Source organism: Pygoscelis adeliae, unplaced genomic scaffold (genome assembly GCF_000699105.1).
Source record: "Pygoscelis adeliae isolate BGI_AS28 unplaced genomic scaffold, ASM69910v1 Scaffold172, whole genome shotgun sequence".
NCBI lineage: Eukaryota > Metazoa > Chordata > Aves > Sphenisciformes > Spheniscidae > Pygoscelis > Pygoscelis adeliae.
Window position 1 is genome coordinate 6,065,996 of NW_008824338.1, and position 9,584 is coordinate 6,075,579.

Below are 9,584 nucleotides of genomic sequence, written 5' to 3' on the forward strand. Positions count from 1 at the left end.
ACTGCAATAATTTAAACTATCTTTTAGCACAAACCAGCCTTGACCCTGAACCTACATCCTTACAAGATAAGCTGTTATCACTACAGATGAAGACATTTGTATCTCACCATACCTGAACAATATATCCTGGGGGGAGGGGGTGGGGGGGTAAATCTGTAGCATGCAGACATTCCCTCAGGTCCATTGCAAACAGAGGATGGTAAAGCAGAGGAAATATTAAAAACAAGCAACCCCCCCAACCTAAGAAATGTTTTGTAAGAGGCATTACGTGAACTAAATACCAGCTTTTCCTGAAGGACTAATTTTTGGTTAGCTTGGACCCTTTGTGCTATCTTCTGATAGTTTATGAAACATTACTGACTATTTCCTGTAGCTACCAATTTTTCGTCATTCCTACTAAATTTTATGATGTCTTTGGTGAATATAAATGCCACTGGCCAGACAGTCCAGGCATGATAAGAAAAAACCTCAATACTGGATCATCTTTAAATATATAGTGGGCTGGCTGAGGGCTGGCAAGACCAGGAGGGAAACATTCAGAAAGATGTGACCAAGAGGTATAAAGCTCTTTGTGGGGGTGGACCTCAATATACCCAAATTAAGAGCCACACGTCTGACATTACCCACACCCCAGAGTGAAACATCACTCAAGGCATTAAGGAAACTTACAGGAATTACTTCTCATTTGTGATTTCTGACCTTTGAAACTAGAGTTGGAACAGATTTTGAGGGTTTTTTATTTCCTGAAAATTTTAGAGTGTAACATTTTCAAATGTTACTTATTTATTCCTTATTTACTCCTCTATATGAGGTCAGTGTTAACACACTTTCTCTAATTATCTATATTTAAATGTCCTTTTGAATTTCTCTGAAACTACAACTGATTCTGTTTTCCTTGGGATGTGGATCTTTCAGAGATGGCTCCTTTGAGTCAGTATCCCTAATATGCCTCTTGCCTTGCAATACACAGCAAAGCAAAACTTCCCACAGGTACTCAGAATTTTTTCTCTGCTAACAGATACAAAGTGAAACTTTTGCCTTTTCAGTCAAATTCAGTAAAGGTAATTTCTTTCTGCTTCTTGAAAAGGTTTCTCAATAAGTAGTTGTAGTTCACATAACTGCAATATATACACAACTGCGATACACAAACTACTCACAGTTATATAGGATTGTCAGCATTATCAAATGCTGTTGACATGGTTGAACCGAAACCAGATACTCTGACCTCTTCCTTGACACATTTTCCCATGTGTGGGAATTTAAAATGCAACCAGAGGCCTGATACAAGACTTTTCCATGTCTGCTTAGTGTCACCCAGCACTCTGCACATTGGTACCTTCAGTCAGGACTCCTGACTTAATTTATCCCCTGTTCCCATCACTTGTCTGAAGATCAGCTCCAGGGCACCTCTGTAGCAAAAACTGGGAATGGGTAAGTGGAACTATCCCTCCCCTTCCCACTCTTTTGCAATAGTATTGGTAGTGAGATGCAAGTGCAGGTCAACGTTATGGCTTTCCCCACAGGATGTTACCCTCAGTCTAATCCTTTCATTAGAAAATATGTTTGAAGATCAGAACCTGTTTGTTAAATCTGTTACTCCACTAGAAAATTATTACAATGCAATAAACCTGTTTTAAGAAAAAAAATATTGAAAAGACTCTCTTAAAATTCTTATCAATGAAATTCTGAGAGAAAATAGCATGAAACAGCTGAGACAGGAGCTGCACAAATGTAATAGGGCAGAGATAATGGAAGAGTATATAATAAAATGAGGCAGCTTTTTTCCCCTCTCCCCTGCAAATGGTAGAGCAACTAAAAGGGAGAAACAGAGCCTGAAAATCACAGACCAAGCATATGAAAAATGGAAACAGAGGAAATTAATAATTTCCTGTACAACCAGAACAATGTTTTCAAGATACACAATAGGTTTACAAATGAAAATAACAAAGGGAGAAAAAGTTTCTAGAGACCACTCTTTCTTCTTAAAATACCAAAAAACATAAATCCTCTGTATGTTCGGAAAGAGACCATTTCAAGGAAAAGCTTTGTGTTTGGGCTAAATTTAGCAAATATATTTCCTTGTTCTTTTTTTATACAATTAAGTGGCTCTGAAATGTACAACAACATTTAGCCCAGAAGATATATCATAGAAAAAGCTTTTCATGTGGATACTAAGAATAGACAGCTAGAATGCTCTTTGCATAAAATTATGTGCTCTTCTTTATGATAGTTATGTTATTTGCATTAAATAACAAGTTAAGGATATATTATATTAAATTATCTGGGACATTATTAACTCATGAATAAAACATGCTTTTGGTAATGTAGAATGTAGCAACATTTTGGGTGGTGAGAGTCCCTAAAATTTAATGTAGAGAAAAATACACTCTGAGGAGCAGAGCACAGCATGGGCCAGCATACACTGCTACAGCTCTACTCACGTCGGTGACACTGATTTACGTCAAGTGAGGGTTTGGAATTAAACACTCCCTTTTCCCATTAGCAGTCACCAAGTAAAGCAAATGTAGATGTGATTTAGGGCAACTGAGTGATACAGTGCAAGACAGCTGATCTGTGGCCCTTCGATCTCCTGCAGCTTGCAAGCAGCTCCAGAGCAGCTTCCACTCCAGGGCAAAGTCACACAATTAGCCGTGAGATTTTGGTGTCTAAAGATTCCTAAGCAGTACAGATTCTCAGCTTTGGGAGCAGCTGAGCCAAGCACAGGCTAATGAGTCTGACATCAGTGACTGCCTTGATGCCCAAACGGACCTCCTGGCATGCTCTGCAGAACCCATGAAAAACATATGTCTTATAGTTCTTGGTTTTGATTTTAGGGTCACAGTAAATGGCCAGCACAGTGTAATGGACAGAGACTCAGGTCAGTGGGACTGAGACTCCAGGCAGACACTTTGTTCAGGTTTCAGATTTTGATTCTCTACAACCACTGGAAAACTGACAAAAGATGCTCCAAGATTGATAGTCAAGGACTGAGCACTCAGTCAGTATTGGCTAAAATCAGTATTTCTCCTTCTTGCTAGGACTGTATCAGAGAGAAGACTGCAACCACTGTGAAAGAGGATAGGAAGTGGAGTGTTGTTTTTTCTATTTCATTGTACTTCAGTACTTCTGAATGTTAACTTATTTTGATGAACAACTAGAAATTTTAAAAGCAGTTGCAAATTAATTTCCTGGGCAGCACAAAATGGCAGATAATCCATATAGACTACGGAACTTCCTACTTGTCACGCTTGACAAGCAAGACATGGTGAGTTTCTTCTGCTTCATTTCCCCTACTATTTTGACATGAAAATGAAGGAAGGATGTGATGTGATTGCAATGTGTAAGCAAGAAAATAAGGGGGAGGGTCTGAAATTTTTCTACTTAATTATAAACCATAGACTGATGTAATACTGAAATTTTGTCTATTGTAGATTTCATTTTTAAAAGAAATTTAAAATAATTCCTGCTTAAAAGGAATAAAGAACATATAGATGACAATTTTCTGTTTGTTTGGGATATAAGGGATATCATCTATCCCTTATACTGATTACAATGTAATTACACTGAGCGCTCATCTTCAAAGGATGTATTGGCCCTAAACTCACCCTGTCTGGAGTACTTTAGTCTTAATATGCATGTAATGCTACAAGAAGTTCATAATAGGACCAAACAATCTGTCCCAAACAATATGGTAGATTTTAAGCTAGACCACCACTCAGTTCCAGCAGCTGCCTGACTTTACTTCGTAAAGATAACAAGATAGGGAGTTCAAGCATTAGTGTTTTTCTGTAGAACACCTTAGCCACTAAAGGCTTTTACTGACACAACTGCAAAGTTTCTAGGTTTTTTGCATTATCTATTTAACTGCCAGCTCTGAGGGTGTTTGAACATCATCAGTGGCGAAAGCCATTGGAAGTCAGTGAGGTACTTTGGGAGTTCATTAAGCTAATAATTCTATTTAGCATAATTATGTAACGGAAAAATGACACAAATACTTTGCACAAACAGAACAATGTCTAGGGATTACAATTATTTGGCTTACTAATTAAACCTCCCATTTGGCCTCTTTGCTACAAGTTTAATTTTATAAACTCATTACGCATGTCATTCCATGAGTCATGGAGTAGTTAAACTGGTAGACTATATATAAATTTCATCTCCTAATGGAGAACATTACTGGGATTTTCCTGTGTGTTTGGGGGTTTGGTTTTGTTTGCTGAAAATGCTCTGAAACAGTGGTAGCTAATCAAATTCAAAGTCAGTAGAACTCTGGGGGTTTGATTCAGTGGTCATTAAAATCAGTAGAAAGTTTTCATGGGTGTCATGGTTTAAGACGATGTGACAGTATGAAGGTTAAATGGATTTGGATACCAAACCACCAAATATACGCAATCGTTTGAATTCCCCAACTTCCCTGTTTGGTGGGAGAGACAGTGCCATCCAAGAGAGTAGTCAAAGGGGGAGTTAGTGTAGTAGACCCCACCATGCCACGAGCTGCTGAAAGATACTAGAGCTAACCTTTGATCCAAATGTGTTCAGGTTTAAGGACACAAAACACATTAATAGAAATATGAGTGTTACAAATCTTCTGATCTCTCTGGTGCGTTCAGTCAAATATGTTCCTAGGATTGAGAACTTGAATCACAATGTTCAACCCCATTCCTGCCTTTAGTTTTAAATGCATATACTTTTAGATCTTCCGTTCTTAAATTTGAAAGAGTACGTTTTGGAAACAATCAAACTAGTTTTCAGTCCTGTGCAGATACGATCTCTATTGCACAAATTATTTTTTTGGAAACCTTCCTTTTCTCACTCTTTTCATGCTAAGTATGTTTGTAAAGACTGCAAAAACCAATATCTTAGTGAGTGTGTCTGAACTCAGTACTCCTACATTTTGATTAAGGTTCATGTCTTTTTTAATAATCAGAGACTCACTAAAGATTAAATTCTATCTACTCATGCTCCATTATGATCTATTGACGATGCAAACTCACTTTAGCTGTGTAGCTAAGCTGTGCTCACAATGCCTGGAATTGCCGAAGAATTGTGGTCAATCCAAAACTTTCTTTTTAATTGTTTCTGTGCTGTGAATTTTTAGCTGAATATCAGACATGAAACTTCAGATGTGCACTTCAACATGCTATGCCTGATGACAGTTCATAAAAAATTATAACTGTTACTTATTAAATATTGTTCTCTATAAAGAGAACTGGACCTTTTACATCATCTAAGTAAGCAGGTTAAATTTGAAGATCTATACAACCACTTTACAAATTTTCATAAATGTATATTCAGCCTGGACTTGATATCTACTTCTTTACACTGACTATATGGTTACTGTAAACAGAAAAGTGACACCATTTTTCACCAATAGAAAAGCTATTCGTATGAGAAAGGTTAGTATAATTTACAAGACTTCACTTTAAAGTTTGTGATGTAAAAAAGACTCTTTTTATGACCAGTAAGGAATAGATGGAAGTATTTTGTTCTACAAATTTGAAAAATTATTCTTATAAATCTGTTTTATGTGGTTAATGTTGTATAATATCTTACCAATGTAATAAAATGGAAAATAAAAATTAAATGACCAATCTATGTCTTCACCGTATTGTCTACATTCATCTTGCAGAAAATTCCTAACTACTGAATTATATAACTTGTGAGCATTAATTTATACACAGGTGCTTTACATTTAAAAAGCAAAATTGAACCTTTTACTTGGATCACTGTCATGGTTTAACCTCAGTTGGCAACTGAGCACCACGCAGCCGCTCGCTCACTCCCCCCACAGTGGGATGGGGGAGAGAATAGAGAATTGGAAGGGTAAAAGTGAGAAAATTCGTGGGTTGAGATAGTTATCAACATTGTTCTCACCCTAAATCCAAACCACAGCACTGTACCAGCTACTAGAAAGGAAATTAACTCTATCCCTGCCGAAACCAGGACAATCACATAGATTGTTTGAAAGGACAGAGTTTAAATCTCTGAGACACAATTTGTTCAGTAGCATTAACACTCAATAAAAGCCCTGTGGTACCTTCCTGAGAGTACTCTTTGGTCTACACGGTGGTTTAAATCACGACTCTCCCTTACCTGCAATGCTACAGTCAGAAAATAATTGAGAGATGTCACAACAGTATTAAATACGAAAAGGTTTGATAACTTGATAAAGTAATTTTAGTTGGGAAAAAAAGTTTCATAAAACTGTATTTATTGTTCTGAATGATAGCTCCTAATATTCCTTGAGTATGAAAAAACTGAAAACTGTCTCTTTTTTCTCTTTGCATAAGATGAAGACTCTTTTAAGAAAAAGTAGAGTTCACATTGTTTCTCCTACGGAAAGTAAATATACACCACTTTGACAGAAACCTGATAAAAACAGAGGATGCTACAAGGGGGGCTCATGTTTAAGGTCTATATTATACAGTTCCTATTAACAACTGCCAAGGATGAATGACTTTTTGCACACACCAAAGGCAAAATTCTTTTCATTTTGTTTTTATTTTCAGTCATAGTATCACTATACTTTTTGGTTAGGCCCAACTGGAATGAGTGCTAGGAACCCACACAAAAAGCAATTCCATGGAGTGAGGAAGTTGTAGGACACTTCATCACACACTACGAACAAAGATGTGAGCCGTTACCAGGGAAAATATAAAAGTGCTTACAGGAAAATTAGCACCATGAAAGTTGTCCTTTAATTTACCAAACAAGGTGTGAAAGTAGAAACAGGAGAAGACTAAGGTAAATAGATCACACTTTTTTTTCCAAGCCTATATTTCCACTCCACAACCAACATATTTTTTGAAACGCTCAAGTACCTGAAGAGGTCATGTAGTGGTAGTAATGAGAATAAAACAGATTTTCATTAGGTTTGGTAGAAAAAGTAGCTTCATAGATGATTCTGAATAAAGTTAGGAAACAATAGAAGAAAGAAGGAAGCCATCAATAAACTTAGGAAATCTTAAAAATATTCAGGGCCTAGTGCTTTGTTCATTATGGGTATATTTATATTTGTATATATTATACATATTACATTTTTATATATAAAGTGTACACATATAACATACACAAACATGCACATTTATACACACATACATATATAATTTGATTATATTACATGATATATAACAAACCACAAATAAATAATATGCTATAACATAATATGGGGGAGAGAGAAACTCATGTATATGTACTGCATTTGTAACATTTGACATCTTGGGCTTCATTTTGGTTTGAGCGTCTATGAAATTTTGATCAAAGACTTTTCTTTGGAAAAGACTTGCCTCTGTATAGAATCCCTATTTCTGGGGATTTTATAATGTTGGGAGAGACCTTTATATTTTCACAACATGTATGCACATTCTCTTTGCCACATGAGGAATATTTTTGGCATAGTTTTAAAGAATAATTTTAATTAACATTATCACTGGTGATAATCTTTAGTTACTTGGCACACAAGCAAGGACTAAACTGGTGTGCGCTTTGAAACTGCCAAGACCAAAGTGAGAGACACCAGGTGGACTATTGGCATCAAAAGGTTTCCAAATTAAGAGCACTTACAGTAATTTTAACTGTTTCTAAGAGGCTAAAATTATAGTAGCTGAATCCAGAATAATGAGCTTCCACTGAGCCTTAATGCTGTGGCTTCAGAGACCAAAGCACTAATTTGATTTATTAAAATGCACATAAATTAAGGGAAAAAAAGGAACTTTTAAAAATATTGCAATAATTTGAAAGCTTTCTGTGAGTTCAGATAGATGCATATATGCTTCACTCCCAAGTCTCTGTGCCAAATTTCTACCAGCAGCAGCTTGTTGTCATAGAGAGAACACAACATATGAGAAGATGGTGAACCAAGTGACAGAGTGAACTACGTACATCTGTTCATCTCTGGAGACTGGGTTGCCTGTATCGGCTGGGGACAAATGAAGCTGAATATAGTTATCCAGTTAGTGTCTGCCAAAACCCAACACAATTTGGCTAATTCTTTCCTCCTGATATAATTATCTGTTTAGTTCAAGAGTTACCATATTCATTATAATTCTGGACATCTCCTCAATCTACATTAATTATATAGATAATATTATTTAAAACACAGAGCTCACGGAGTCACATCGCCAGTCAGGGAAGCACATTAGCCTCAGGCTAATTGCTCAAGCAAATTGTTGTGCTTCTGTATGTATCATTTAGATCCTAATTCTGTTCACAACATAAATAATCACTAACTTGGCCTAAGCTATCATTTCAGTAGAAGTTCCTATGCATGCTTAAAAGAGGGAGGTTTCTCCCATGTGGATAAAGAAAAAGGTTTTGTTTATCTTCAAGTATCTGTAATTGCAACAGTTATCCCCTCAGCAGTGTCTGTGCCCTTTTATCATGAGACGGAGGCATGATAAGAATGAAAGAGGAAACCAGCATGCACACAGATTTAATGGGAACTTGCTTCATAAACCATTTGTAAATCATAGAATCATAGAATCATTAAGGTCGGAAAAGACCTCTAAGATCATCGAGTCCAACCGTCAACCCAACACCACCATGCCCACTAAACCATGTCCCTAAGCAGCAAATGTATTCTACTGCGTAAGACAGGATAAATGGCAAGTGATAAGGCAGCTGCAATGCAAAAAGTGCAAAGCTAATTATATCAGTCATAATTGATAGGACAATAAGCACAGAAAAATGTGGATACATTTAGTCAGTTTTGTTGACAATCAACCAAAGCCACTAAGTTCATGAATTTTAGCCTGGCAGGGAGGATTAATCTGCATGTGTTTTGCAGAGAAGACTGATAGAGCGTTTTCCCTTGCACAAGAAAAAAACAGCTGCTATATCTGGATACTCTAGCAAAACATAAAGCAAATAGACATAAGTAGTCATCATTCTTGGTATGGGAAATTTAAAAAAAGAAAAGTAAACCTGGTCTGGCAATCCTTCCATTCCAGATGTGGCAATCAGAACCTCTGCTTAGTAAAAATTTCACATTGTTTAAGACATCATGACTAAGTTGAGTTGGCTTATGAAATGGGTCCTTTTTGGCGCCCAACATGGGGCACGAAGGGTTTGAGATAATAACAGATTAACCGGAGCATATTAAGGGACTTATATCTGTTAATAGTTGTGGGTCACAATGTTGGTTGCTCTGTTCTTGATATTGATTTGAGAGGTTTTTTACGGAGGAAATACAGAATGGCAGTGTCACTACCTTCTTCTATGATGTTTCCTCCTTCATTACAGTAACTTTTCAGTATTTTGAACAGCCTTGGGTAGTTAAGATACTTCTATTGGTACTTCTTGGGAATATTGTTTCGGTTTTGTCTAAAGTTAGCAAGCAATTTAAGAATATCATCCAGAGATCTGCCCCAAGGCTGAATAGTTATGAGTGGCAGGGTATGTGGGACAAGATGGGCAAGTACCTAGGCCAATGGGCACCCCCAGTGTTTTGGAACTTCACCCCTGAGCAAGTGCAAAATCCTGAAAAGTTAGAATATTTGGACAAAGTATGCTGTCACCCTGGCAACTCCAGAGAGATGCAGATCATTGCAACGTGCTGGGGCCTGGCCCATGCCTACCAAGCCCTG